At 42.2% G+C, this 13,185-nt stretch overlaps 1 long non-coding RNA gene across 1 annotated transcript in view; it reads left to right on the top strand.

The window, feature by feature from the left end:
• Positions 1-3,429: 3,429 nt before the first annotated feature.
• Positions 3,430-13,185, top strand: part of LOC134089599 (uncharacterized) — a 45,074-nt gene continuing 35,318 nt past the window's right edge. The window contains exon 1 of the long non-coding RNA XR_009940083.1: positions 3,430-3,891. This is a non-coding gene — a long non-coding RNA (uncharacterized LOC134089599). The remainder of the gene's footprint in view (positions 3,892-13,185) is intronic.

The following is a 13,185-nucleotide window of genomic DNA, read 5'->3' as shown; positions in this document are numbered from 1 at the left end:
CTACATAATTGTAAATAATTAATAATTGATTACATTTCGTAGTACATATTACTAAGGAATATGTGACAATGCATTTTTATTTTAAACTCCCATGCCAAAATCACAGATACTCTTGTGTCCATTGGTGGACCCAGTGTTTTCTACTTGAGATTTCATATGATGAAAAACATGACTCATGCAGCCTAATTGTATGAATTAGTGATAATTTATCTCTGTTGCGTCCTATTCCTATATCCTACAATCCTTTTTACTGCCCGAAGACGATAGGAAATACCACATACAAAAGGCTACATTATCCCATGACAGATTCCAGTATAAGGTATTAGGTACAAACTGACATGGTATAGAATGCATGAAGTTACCCTAATTAAGATACCTTGCTCATAAAGTAGGCCTACACGCAGTCGCTCAAACAGATAGCAACGTGTGTACACACAGACGAAAGTGTGTGTTTAAAAGAAACAGATGTCTAAGCATTTGCCCACGGTGGGCATTTTAATTGGACATAGCCAGTTTTACTAAAATATAGGAACATTTAAAAATACACCTATTACCAGTAGTTTACCTTAAGGTCACCATCACGTTGTGGGAGATAAAATAATAACGACAGATTCAGGCAAACAAATTGAAAAAAATGTAATATATATATATATAATATTGTTTTAGAAACAATATATAGGCTATATTATATACATACATTTTTCTGAGAATAAAAACTAATTTTGGACAGATTTTGAACAATATGCCGCGCTTGCTTCCACGCGCAAATGTATAGTACATCGTCTACTTAGACACTTCTTTCAAGATGGCAATACTTCTCTTTCAGTAGCTTATGTGGAAGAAGAAATCAACATTCCCTATGTTCTTACATGTAACGGGAGAAAGGACGATAATATTGTCAACAATATTGACCAACTTAGCTCATTTCTGGCTAATATACATCATATCTTGAAGTCATGACATTGTGGTGTCGCCTATGGTCACTTCATGGCCCATATAATGGTGGTCTATTTCATCTTAATTGGTAACATGTTTTTACATTTTGTGATGATGACCTATTATTATTTCCCTAAAATAATTTAAGAATACACCCATATCTGTCCTTTAAGGTGACCCGGAACATAATGAAAGCTAAATTCGAGTTCGTTCCTCCTTTGGACGGGTCGGATGCAGTTGGGATGATCTGCCTTTGGTGCTTGGTAAGTATGCATTATTATGGTAATCTTGGTCCTGCCTTGTTGCTTCGTGACGAACCATGTATGTGCATTTCAGAACTTGAGGCCGTACCAGATGGAAAGAGGAGCGGACATGACTTAAAGTGTCTAAGTGCAGTTTCATATTTAAGAGAATCTCTTAAATCTATCGCACTTCTCGCCAACATTTACGGAATGTCGTTGGCACCATTTTTCTTTTTTACCAACAAACTACTTGTAGGCATGACACAAAGGTGTTTTAGCTCTCTTGGGTCATTTTTTTCCCTCGTCCGATCGCCTGACCACTTCTATTGGGTGGCACATCACCCGAACGACAAGGAGCAGGGTTCACGAAATGAGGAGGGAGCTACTCATAGGAAGTATATGAGTCTTACAGATGGAAGCACAAATAAAACTTCTTCTGGAAATTCGTGGCACACCAATGTCTCTGTCAATCGACTTGTGGTAAGTTTGCTTGATGGCATTTTCTGAAAGCTATAGAAGCTACACACACGTTTACTGTAGCATGTTACAATACAAAAAAAATGTCATTCATTAGATGCGCGTGCCTGCGTGTGTGCCTGTGTGTATGCGCGCGCGTGTGTGTGTGTGTGTGTGTGTGTGTGTGTGTGTGTGTGTATGTATGTGTGTGTGGTGTTGAGAGAGAGGGAGTGAGAGAGAAATATGGAGATAGACTGTGCTATGGTTATGTGAGAATTCCGAACATTGTGTGTTTTAACAGACATCCAAATTATATTTTCCTACTGGGGACATCACAACTAGTTTTTGCCTGGATAAGGTTCTGAAACGTTTTGTGCCTATTCTACACGTTGTCATATCCATAGCTATTTAGACAATATATTATTTTAAATCAGGTCACTTATTCTACATTTTGATGTATGAACACTTCTGACAAGCGTTTTGTGAGTATTTCGTGAACAGATTAGCCCACCTTTTCTAAATTGATCACCTGCAAAGCCTTTGTTTATGCCATTGCTGTTTATACACGATACACACATACTGTGTTTGAAGCAGGCCTAGCTCAATAATACGCTATATCAGAGTCAGTTTTGCTCTTTGGAATGTTGCAGTAACAATCATTTTATTCTGAGCAGCATTATTTACTTGATATTGTATTTAGATGCCTGGTTACTGCTAGCATTTGATCCTCGAAATAACCAGCGGATGAGAAACGCATTACAACAGCGCAAATTAAATAATTGGTCGATCATCACGGAGCAATCATCAAATGCAAAATAAATGCAAATATACCTTTTACATATGCATCAGTATTCAAAATAACATACACGGTGGAACCAACTGCATCGGGGCTGCAAGAATGGCGGAGCGGGCGTCTCATTATGCACGGGCGATTTCCCTGGCAAGCCTCCGCTTCTTCTCTCCGCGTCCCTGGAACGCGCACTGAAAAAACGCTGGATGAATCAGAAAAATACAAAAACAAATAAAAACACATTCTTCTGAAACGAATTCTAAACGCCAAGTAGCTGAAAGAGGATATTACTCCAACTGGTGAAAGACAGTGGGATTTGCATATTTGATGCACTAATTTCCTTCATGTATTTAAATATGGCCGCACGTAGCTGATATGCTTGTCTACGTCATAAGACGTGACCTCGTTGCAAAATGGAAACGTGAATCCTTTCTAGTCTACGGCATCCGCCAATAAGAAGGGGAAATTAAAACATAAAGACTAGATGTAAAAAACGTTGAAAGCTCTTGGTCTCTCTTTTTTGTCTTTTGTCATTGGAAATGCAATTGTGAAAGCTAGCAGAATAAGCTATTAATGTTCAATTTCATGAGAAGTTCACTGAGTTTAGGAAAGAGTGTGTGTGTGTGTGTGTGTGTGTGTGTGTGTGTGTGTGTGTGTGTGTGTGTGTGTGTGTGTGTGTGTGTGTGTGTGTGTGTGTGTGTGTGTTTGAGGTGTCGGATGAGTACTACTGAAGATGACTTGTAAAGCTTATCCTTTGATGGTTCTAATAAAACAGGATTTACGCACTGATTGACTTGGGAACAATTGTATTTTTTTCCCCGTAGCTGTGCAAAGTCTGTCTGGACATTATAAATTGTGGTGAATTATGTGCTCTTTAGATTTGCAAGGCAGCAAATACGTTCCGTCAGTCAAAACATGTTTAAAGCGCGGGGAGCAAATTCATTACTGCGGTCAATTCGTAACCTGGTCTGGGAAGGGGGGCCAGTCCACGCCAGTGGAGGGACAATGGCCCCTCAGTTCAAGTCCAACAAAAGACCTGGCGGACTTGTTTGAATTTCAGAGCACGTCCTTTCTCACACAGAGGGAAGGACTATACCCTGGCCAGAGGCACCCCCCTCACCCCCACCCTAACCAATGAAAAAAAAAGAAGAAAAAAAAAACATGCCGACTCTCTCAGCCCAACAGTGCACTTTTCCATTTTGGGCCGTGGACAAATAGGTTATGGGAAACTTCTCTCCCTCCCTCTCTCCCTCCTCTTCACTCTCCCCGGCTCTTCACTCTCCCCACTTCTCTCCTGCGCTTGGGATAAGCCTCGGCTTACAGCAGTGCAACTGAGGCACGCGTAACGAACTAAGTATAAGCGGCAATTTTAAACGAAGTGATGTCTAAAACAACACTGCGTATGGGAGATTGCTACCATCCAGGATGAATACAGGGGTTATGTTGGAGAATGAACAATTCAGAAACGTAAGTGCCTCAGAATGTTTGGTCTTGCTGATTTTGCTTCGGTATGTCTATTTAGCTCAGATAGGCGATTGACCCATGAACATTTTTACAGTATTTGGTAATTCAGTCTCAGAGTTTGTTTTAACACAACTTCAATAGCATAGAGCTATTTTAGCTAGAACAATTGCATGGTAGGCTATATGTCGAGCAATATTAGCCGGCAGTGACGAAGGCCGTGGTTAAATATGACTAGTTTTCATTGTTCTATTTAAGACGAAACTATCTTTTAGATGTGACTGTACTTCCCGGCAGTTTTCGTCTGTAAGATGGTGAGCTAATTGGTTTTGATGTTTGATAAACTTAACAAAGTTGTCGTCATTGAGTGCTTGCAAGTTGTGCGTTGACAACTCATATCAAATATCAGCGAGCTACTTTGAGAGGTTTCTAAGAGACGACGAGCAGCTTAAAATATTTTGTATTTTGTTTACTCATATGTCAGTTTTGCACCTGACCAGTGGTTTGGTTGACGACCGACTGTAATATGGTAAGCTACGCTTGAAAAGAGCAGATGGATCAGTCGAGACTGAAGACAGTATGTTTGCTTTGACTCTCTGATATGCCCTGATTTGTGTTTGTTTTTCTATGCGTGTCTTCTAAACTATACTTTTATGCATAAAATGCTATTTTTCAACGTCGCCGTGTACAACCAGTTGACCTATGGCCATAGTGTGAACAACCTGAAAGTGATATTGCGATGAGAGCAGAAGACAGTAAGTCTGTCAGTTCAATACACTGTGTTATCCTGTGTGTCCCTGAGATGCAAAATGGTATTTCTATCAATCCAATACTGTATCTGCATCTTGATAAATTAATCCACAAGGCCAGTTTGTAGGGATGCTCTTGAACTTGACCATGATTTACTCACCTGCGTTTTATATGGACCCTCTTAAAGGTTGTAACGTTGGAATGGAGAATGAGAACGGAGAAAAATTGAGAGGGACCGTATACTTCTGAAATAGATGCATGAGCACGGTGTGGAAGTGTGTTCTTTTCATGTGCTCTAGTACGAGCACGTGGCAATAATGATGTTAGATTAGAACGGGGGTTGAGGGCATGTTTGATGCACTTATAACAGGGAAATAAAATGCAGTCAGAAAATAGTGCGTGTAGCCCATCTCATGGCTCAATCTGTCGGTGCAACAGAGTGTTACACTTAATTGATTAACTGATTTGGATTGATATCATGGTAAAGATCCCTGTGGACTGTCACATCGATCGCGCGTTTAGATGTTGCCCCTCCCACAGGTATAAGGGGGTGTTCGGCGGGGCATTGGTGTAAATAATTTCTTAGATTCACTCATTTGTGTACTCGGACAGTGTGTTTGTCGAGTGTGAGGGGAAATTCAGTTGAAGACACCAATTTTACAATAATCAATGTGATTTTATTGGCACGTTCATCCTCAATGGCGGTGCGCGCGCGCACACACACACACGCAAGCTCTCTCTCTCTCTCTCTCTCTCTCTCTCGCTGTTTCTCTCGGTCTCTCTCTCTCTCTTACAAACACACACTACTGTACAGTCTGAATTTGGATCACATTTGTGCAATAATCAGTACAATCATACGATTTATCTCAGTATATGACAGACCAAGAATGATTTATCAACTAGGCTAAGGAACGCGCTATTTAGATTTAGAAACACACATATTTTCATCGACATCCTTGGGGTGTTAACAACAGTTCCATGCATCTAAAGAGCCCAGGTGTAAAACAATGGATCAGAATTATGGGGAAACAGCATCACATTGACTCACATTAAGAATCATATCCGTATTTTTCTCTTAACCAGGCCCGGTTCAACGCTACCGCAATGTATTGGCTGCTCGATTCAGACTGCGATGAAATATACAGACATGACGTTGTTCAGCCATCCCAGAAACACCTTTATAGACATTCCTCCAGTAGCCTACTTCGTTTTGTCAGTCTAGAAGCGAGAGCCATCCCCACAAGAGGCGCAAGTAACATTTTTACGACGGAGAGTCTTTCCCGCTATCTTCTGCATCCATCGTCTTTTTCAGTCGGTGGATTCACCGAATGCTGGCGAGAGGTCTGAGCTACGCGTGCTATAGCTGCGTTCGACAGAGGCACGCAGAGATTACAGCTCCAGTATGCAGATTGGCCCGAAACGTGCCCACACGATTACCAAATTACATCATCCCAATCACCTTAGAATCCCGCGGTCGGGGACCTTTGACCTCGTCTGGTTGGTCCAGATATCGGTACTGGAAGTCCGTCCCCTCCCCGTCCCCCCTCCCCTCCAATCTGTCAGAGATGGCCCTTTTTCCGCCTTCTAGACCGTTGGCAGCAGCGAGCCAGCAGAACACGACCTTCGGTTGCTCCTCGGAGGCTGCTTTTGGGCGCATCGTCTCTCTTCCCGAGACCCGTCACTTGTGCATGCGAGCAATCCGGCATCCTTTGGCCAAAAGACACCTTCTCTTCACTGAAACTAAACAAGTGGCTGTGCTATTCCGGTGCTGTTCTCTCTCAGGAGTCGGATTCCCCCCCCTATGTGCATGCTCTTCGCTGCTTGCGTGGGATATCTATCGCTCCCGACACAATTTAATAGAGGCAAAGGAGGCTCTTTTTTGTGAGATGTGTCCATTTGCATTGCTAATAAGGGCCTGTGCAAGGATGACTGCACATTACTCCACTGGCAACACAGTTCAAGTCTGAGCATTACTGTTTTATGTCATGAGGTTGTGATTTCATCTGTGGGATTACGTCTCGTTTTGATTCTTTTTAAAGAAAAGTCTGGTTAATGATTAAAACTATGTGAACAATCTACCAGTGCACGTCCTACGGGAGAAAAGAAACTATGGAGAAGCCCATGGAGGATATTTGATAAAGATTTAACTTCATCGAGACGGATCCCTTAAAGCGATAAGGAGTGGCGATGAAAGCGAATGACAGGACATGCCCCGGAATACTGTTGAAGACTAGGAAGTGGGTTGTTATCTTTGGTTATCTAGCTGTATGAGTGTGCTGGTCGTCATAAAGCTAGATAACCGAAAGTAAAAACTACTTCCAAGATCATCGGAATCTTTGGATTGGAAAACTTTATATGGAAGCATAATGAGGTGCATATGAGAATTGTACATTTTTTACCTCGTTTATGGCTCCTGCATTTGAGAGTTGAAACCTACAAGGAGACTAAGTGGGAATTTATAAGTACTCCAAAGGAACACTAATTTACCAAATATATATATATATAAATAAGCAAGTCATGTTCAGGGTTCTGCCGGCTGGCTTGTAAGAAACTATCTCTTGCACGCACCATGTACACACACACACACACACACACACACACACACACACACACACACACACACACACACACACACAGAGAGAGAGAGAGAGAGAGAGAGTTTTTCAGACTTTAACTTTTTGTCTCACGCACGTCCATATATGTCTTTAGAATACTTTTGGTAATTTCCACGTGTCTGTCTTTTTCCTTTTCTTTCCTTTTCTTTCTTTCTTTCTTTCTTTCTTTTTTTAAATTCAAGCATCATTGACTCTATCCGGGAAACCGCCGTGGCATCCCAAACAGAAATAATTAGGACATATATAGACCTGCCAAAAAACGGAGTAGGGTGGGCGAATGGGGGAGTGGGGGGTCGGCCCTGCTTAATTGATTCCGTTAAACGGAGCGCAGGAGATGTGAACGACTGGACGCCCCCATTCCCACGCTCGGGGGCAAGTGGCAATGCCATGCCCAATCCCAATATGACAGACAGGGGGGAGGGGGGCTGGGGGCGACACAGGTCATGAAAAGACGTCAAGTGCACCCGACTCATCTGCATCCCTTTAGAAAGGAGGCGGCGGTTCCCATAGCCATCAGACGCGGTCCCCTATAGGAGCAGCAACGGCTCTGAATGCACAAACTTTCAATAAGGCCGTTTAATATGCACATCGTGTCGTGTCTTTGTTGTACAAAAATGTACGAGTGGTAGAGAATATATGGAGGCTAATATTTAAAAGGAAAATGCGAAAGAAGAATTTAGAGCGAAATGTTGGTAAATTAAGAGAAGTGGCCTCTGTAGGCTACTTGGAAATAAAGTCCCAGTCAATAGATGACATCACCGCTATTATGCTCTCACGTGTATTTGAACTTGATCGTTGAGGCTTTCTTTTGAGACCAAGTACATAAACAGACCTCAAGTTCAACTGCAGTAAGACTTAAGATGGCTGCGATGTCTAACTTCAATAGCCTACGTTGATTTTTTATACCATCAAAATTCAGATTTTTTATTTTATTTTTACTGCCATTCATTTTCAAGCATGTTTAATAGAAAATGTAATTCAATTTAAAAATCCACGTTTTGAAGACTATGAGTCATTTAGGATACTAGCTTATTCGTTACCTTTAGGCCTACAGTAGCACAGGCTGCTGCTTTGAACTGATGTTGCTTTGTGAAGTTTGTAGATGGTTCCAAAAACTACTGTGATCACTTGGATTTTATCTAGGTTTATATGTCCCGGGCCTCGATTTTATTTAGCCTACCTACACATTATATAGCGATCTGGACACATCTTTAGGCCTAACTTAATATTTCTCCTAGTTGTATAGGACTCTTTTTTTTACAATAACGTGGCAATGAAATGGATAAATGGGAACGGTATAGATAAGGCACTCGATGAATACTGTAGTCTAGTATTCAATGAACTACACGGCATTTTATGACCACATTACGCACAACCTTATTGTTTGTAATAGTGTATAGGCCAAACGATTTTTCAGAAATGTATCCTGTTCGCTCTGATGTGGACAGTGTGGGCCTTGTAGCCTATGCCTTTCAGTTTGAATTTCCGCATGTATTATATTGGGTGTGTCCCTGAACTACGAATAGAGGATAATTCGAATGAAACTGCGCGGTGCGCCTTTGTCATGAGACTCAAGTCAGACAACTGCAAACGCAGAGGAAGGCTACGCCACTCAATCGTATATATATATATATATCCAGGCAAGGGTTGAATTCAGTAGGACAACAGCGCCTGAAATAGTTATGACGAAGAAATGCATGCATTTTCAGACGAGGCCATGAAGTGTTTCTTGTGACAATGTCCATATTTAGAAGGACATATCACCCACAATTATAATCTGCCTTCGAGAACAACGTGAGAACACAATATGGTCAAGTAGCGAATAACGAAGATTCATTGTCGATTGAAATGCTCGTCTGGTGCAATGAATAGAGGTATTGTCTTCTGGACTGAGGCCACGCCGAAATGTCAGTGCCGTGTTAAGAACTTAATAATTGAATTAAGTCGGGATTCTTCAGCTGAATGACAAGACAATAAGGCTACTGTGAGAAACACACAATAGAAAGGTTTAAGTTATCCTGTGTGTGTATCCGCATTTAGTCCTAAAAACATACACAGCAAATAGATAATCTTATAGAAGTTAGCGAGAACACACGTTTTCTTGTTAATTGAAGGTCTTATCCGATAGCCTTTACACAATTAAAACCCTATATGGCGCAGCGATGTGGTCAAGATGTTAAAAAGCTATATTTAAAAAAAAAAAAACGTATATTCCTGGCCATTTTGTTTTGCATTTGGCACCATGCATGTGTATCTCTCTATGTTCTGTGGCATGTGTAGAGCACCAAATGTCCCTCTCTCAATCTGCTTCATGCATGCACCACCTCCCCCTGTCTGTCTCTGAGGTCACGAACTCAGTCCATCCGGCCGACATGACAACATTACAGTCTAATGCAGAAACGTGGTGTTGCTAGGTGAGCACTGTACCCAGAATTTCAGCAAATCATAAGTGAAGTAGTCTTTCATTAGAACACTGTCACATCCCTTTGACGACAGCGTTTTCTCGACACGAGCCTATACGAGTCATGGGAGCACACAGTTACATCTCAGGAATAATCTTAGGCCTCTGCACTAGTTAGAAGTTAGCCTATGTGGATCTCAGCGATGTCATACTGTATCTGGCAGTATTCTTGTCACAATATAGAATTCCATCCGTTGAAGATCATCTGTGATGGCTCCTCTTTTGCTTGAAGGTTAGCCTGAATGTTACTTAGCTTGTCTAATGTGGCACATGGGTCATTAAAAGTCAGAATAGGTCTGCTGGTTTTATTGTAGAAGAAAGAGATATGTTGTTATATTGACAGAGGGATATGTATGGTTGTGTATTATTATTTCCCTACGGCTATTTATATGATCAAGATATTTTCAGGTGTTTGCTATATTGATTTTGTGTAAGATATTTGGAATAGTTTGTGTGTGTGTGTGTGTGTGTGTGTGTGTGTGTGTGTGTGTGTGTGTGATTCTCTCTCACCTTCTATATGATGTGTGTATGAATAGGTGTGTGTCTGTGTGTGTGCTTTGATTGCCTGAGTGTGTTTACTCAGAAATCTTTAGAGACACAAGCACAGATTTGATGCCATATATAGTCCCCAACCTCTATCAGACAACCAACTGTGTATGGCATCTAAATGAATGCTTACAGACCAAGCTTTTAGTCAAGTTCTCTTAATGTTGCTAATGTTGCTGAGGCAAACTAAGCGATGGCAGTAATATGTGTCCTTCACGTGAGCCTAGAATGGCATTTTTGCTTCATTACAGACTCATCTTGTAACAATATGGCATATGGTCTGGTTGACTGATTGTCTTGATGTGAAAGTGGGTCATATCAGATTCACTTGATCGAATAGGCAACACTGACATGCATGCCCCCAGTTCTTGCCATGTCCCCCCCTCCACGTTCAGCTCTTCCCGTGCTGTGCCATTTTTCACAGTTTTAGCTGGTGGAATATTGCTGAGGAATTATGAAGCGGTGTTGAAGGCTCGGTGCGTTTGATGCCTGTGTAGGGGGGGTGGTTTTGTTGGTGAGTTCTTTTTTTTTTTTTTTTTTGAAGGCATCTTTGAATGGCGCTGTGCTGTTAAACAGGCAGGGTGTGCAAGCGTGAGTTCTGTGGGCCCGCCTCCGCTCGCCCAGGTCCCTGTCACATGCGTCCCGTGGTTCCCGTTGGTTGGTGTCACCATGGTAACAGGAGGTGAGCTCACAGTGCGCATGCTGAAGCAGGACAGGTCTTGTGTGTGTGTGTGTGTGTGTGTGTGTGTGTGTGTGTGTGTGTGTGTGTGTGTGTGTGTGTGTGTGTGTGTGTGTGTGTGTGTGTGTGTGTGTGTGTGTGTGTGCATGGCTGTTATAGCTGTCAGTGGGTATGTGAGTGTGTGTGTGTGTGTATGTGTGTGTGTGTGTGTGTAGGATAGAGAAAGGGAGAGAGAATATCGGTAGGCAGGCATGCCCATGTATATGTGCGTGCTCATGTGTGTGTTGTCTACAGACAAAGGCCATCGTTTTTGTCTCAGCAGCTCACTTAGAGGGCCGTCATTTACATACATGCCTAATATTGTTCATTTAGATTCAGAGAGTCTCCTTAATTCTCTGTGATCACTGTATTAGATGGGCACCACTGGTACGAGCCTAATGTTGAAGTAAAAGTCTCCTCCCTGATGGCCTCACAACAGTTTCAAAGCATTTCTGTATTTCAGCTGGGAAATTACCTAGCAGTTCGCCCCTTCATGTGCCAGTTGGAAATACAGTGAATAATGGATTGGCCAAATTGTGCTTTTGTTCAGTTAACTATTCTCACTGTACCTCTGATACGCTCTCTGTTTTGGTTTGACATCCCCTTTCCTTTGTGTGATTTTGTGTATCAAAGGAATTAATAATAGCCAATAGGAGAAAATAATATTCCTATGTACCTCGGTGTTGAAGTCATTTATCTGTGCTTGCAGATTGCCTTATTTACCTGCTTAAGCATTTAAGCACAAAGCCTTTTTGTACGCCTCCCCTCATCCCCATCTTCACGCTGTAATGCTATCAAAAGCACAATGAAGGTGTGCGAGTATGCACACACCTATGTTCTTTGTGCAAAACATGTCCTTTGCACAGTCTCCGTCGCCTAGCTTTTTGCCAAGGCTTACGAAACATACACACTTAACATGGAGCTGCGAGGTACAGAGGCAGCTCTGCCCGGCCCTCGGTACAGGGCCGCGCATTAGCAGGGATCTGTGCATTCATTAATAATGTCTGTTTCGCTGGAGCTAGCTTGTGCGCTGTCTCTTCAGATTTCCGTGTGGTCTGCTGCCTTTTTATATTATGCAAATGTCCCCACTATAAATAAATCAGTGTAATTGCACTGGAAATCCTCTTCGAACCCATGAGATGAAAGAGTCTAAATAATTCTCACGGCAATAAATTATTTAATTGTATTAATTACATAAAAATAAAAACACAGCCAGCACTATCTTCTTTTGCCAAAAAAAGGACCTTCATACATATATTTTTTTATTATTATTATTTCCAGCTGTATTCTTGTATTTTTCTCTGTGAAGGCAAGGCATCTTGGAGCTCTTTGAGCTGCTCGTTGGGAGATGTGCTGTCAAGAAACTATTAAGAGCAATCACTTCTATTTATGGCAGCACACCTGGGCATGTAAAAAAAGCTTTTTTTGTGGCTCCACGTGTCTGAGCATATTCACAAAGCTTTCATTTCTATCTTCCATCAAGTTGCATTGAAATATAAACACAGTGTTTAGAACTCTGGCATAAAACTGGAGCTTCCTTCCTGTTCTAATCTTGGTCAGTGTTTTTGGCTACGATTATACCGTAGTTTTTTTTTTAATACGTAATTTTGTGTTTTTATTCCGCGGCACAATTAAATGATTTAAAGGCAACGGCTGTCACTCGCGACAATAATGCCGCATGTAGATCAGCAAGCTCTGCGTGTCACCGTTGTTACATTAGAATCCGACTGTTTTATGCAAATTTGATGAGCGCGGACTCATGCATATATGCGATGGTTGCTGTGGTGGTGGTGTTGGGGGGGGGGGGGGGGGTGCAGTGCCTTTCGCTTAATATCCTTATTAGAAAGTAGGCAAAGGGAAACAGGGGATGGGGGTGGTGGTGGATTAAAAATTGATGGTGGGGGTAGGGCAGCATGTTGGCACCCCCCCAGATCTGCCTGGTGTCTATGCGAGGACCCGGGGCAGGGGAGGAGCCCCTTCAGCTGCCTGGGCTAGATGGGCTGGATGGCTGGAGCAGCAAAGGTGCCACCATCTTAAAGGGCCTCGCAGTGGAGACAGTGCGTGGAGCAGGGTAAACCTAAAATGTCCGCTGGCACACCGAGCCTGGGCTTGGCGATGCCGGGAGTCAGGGGCGCGCGCCAAAAAAAGAGGGGGGGAAGAAAAAGAAAACGGAAAAAAAATGCAAACGGCGATTGTTAAATTAGCTGTGC

This window comes from Sardina pilchardus, chromosome 8, assembly GCF_963854185.1.
Source record: "Sardina pilchardus chromosome 8, fSarPil1.1, whole genome shotgun sequence".
NCBI classification, from domain to species: Eukaryota; Metazoa; Chordata; class Actinopteri; order Clupeiformes; family Clupeidae; genus Sardina; species Sardina pilchardus.
Note: the sequence above shows the minus strand (reverse complement) of the source record. Positions and strands in the feature narration are given on the sequence as shown.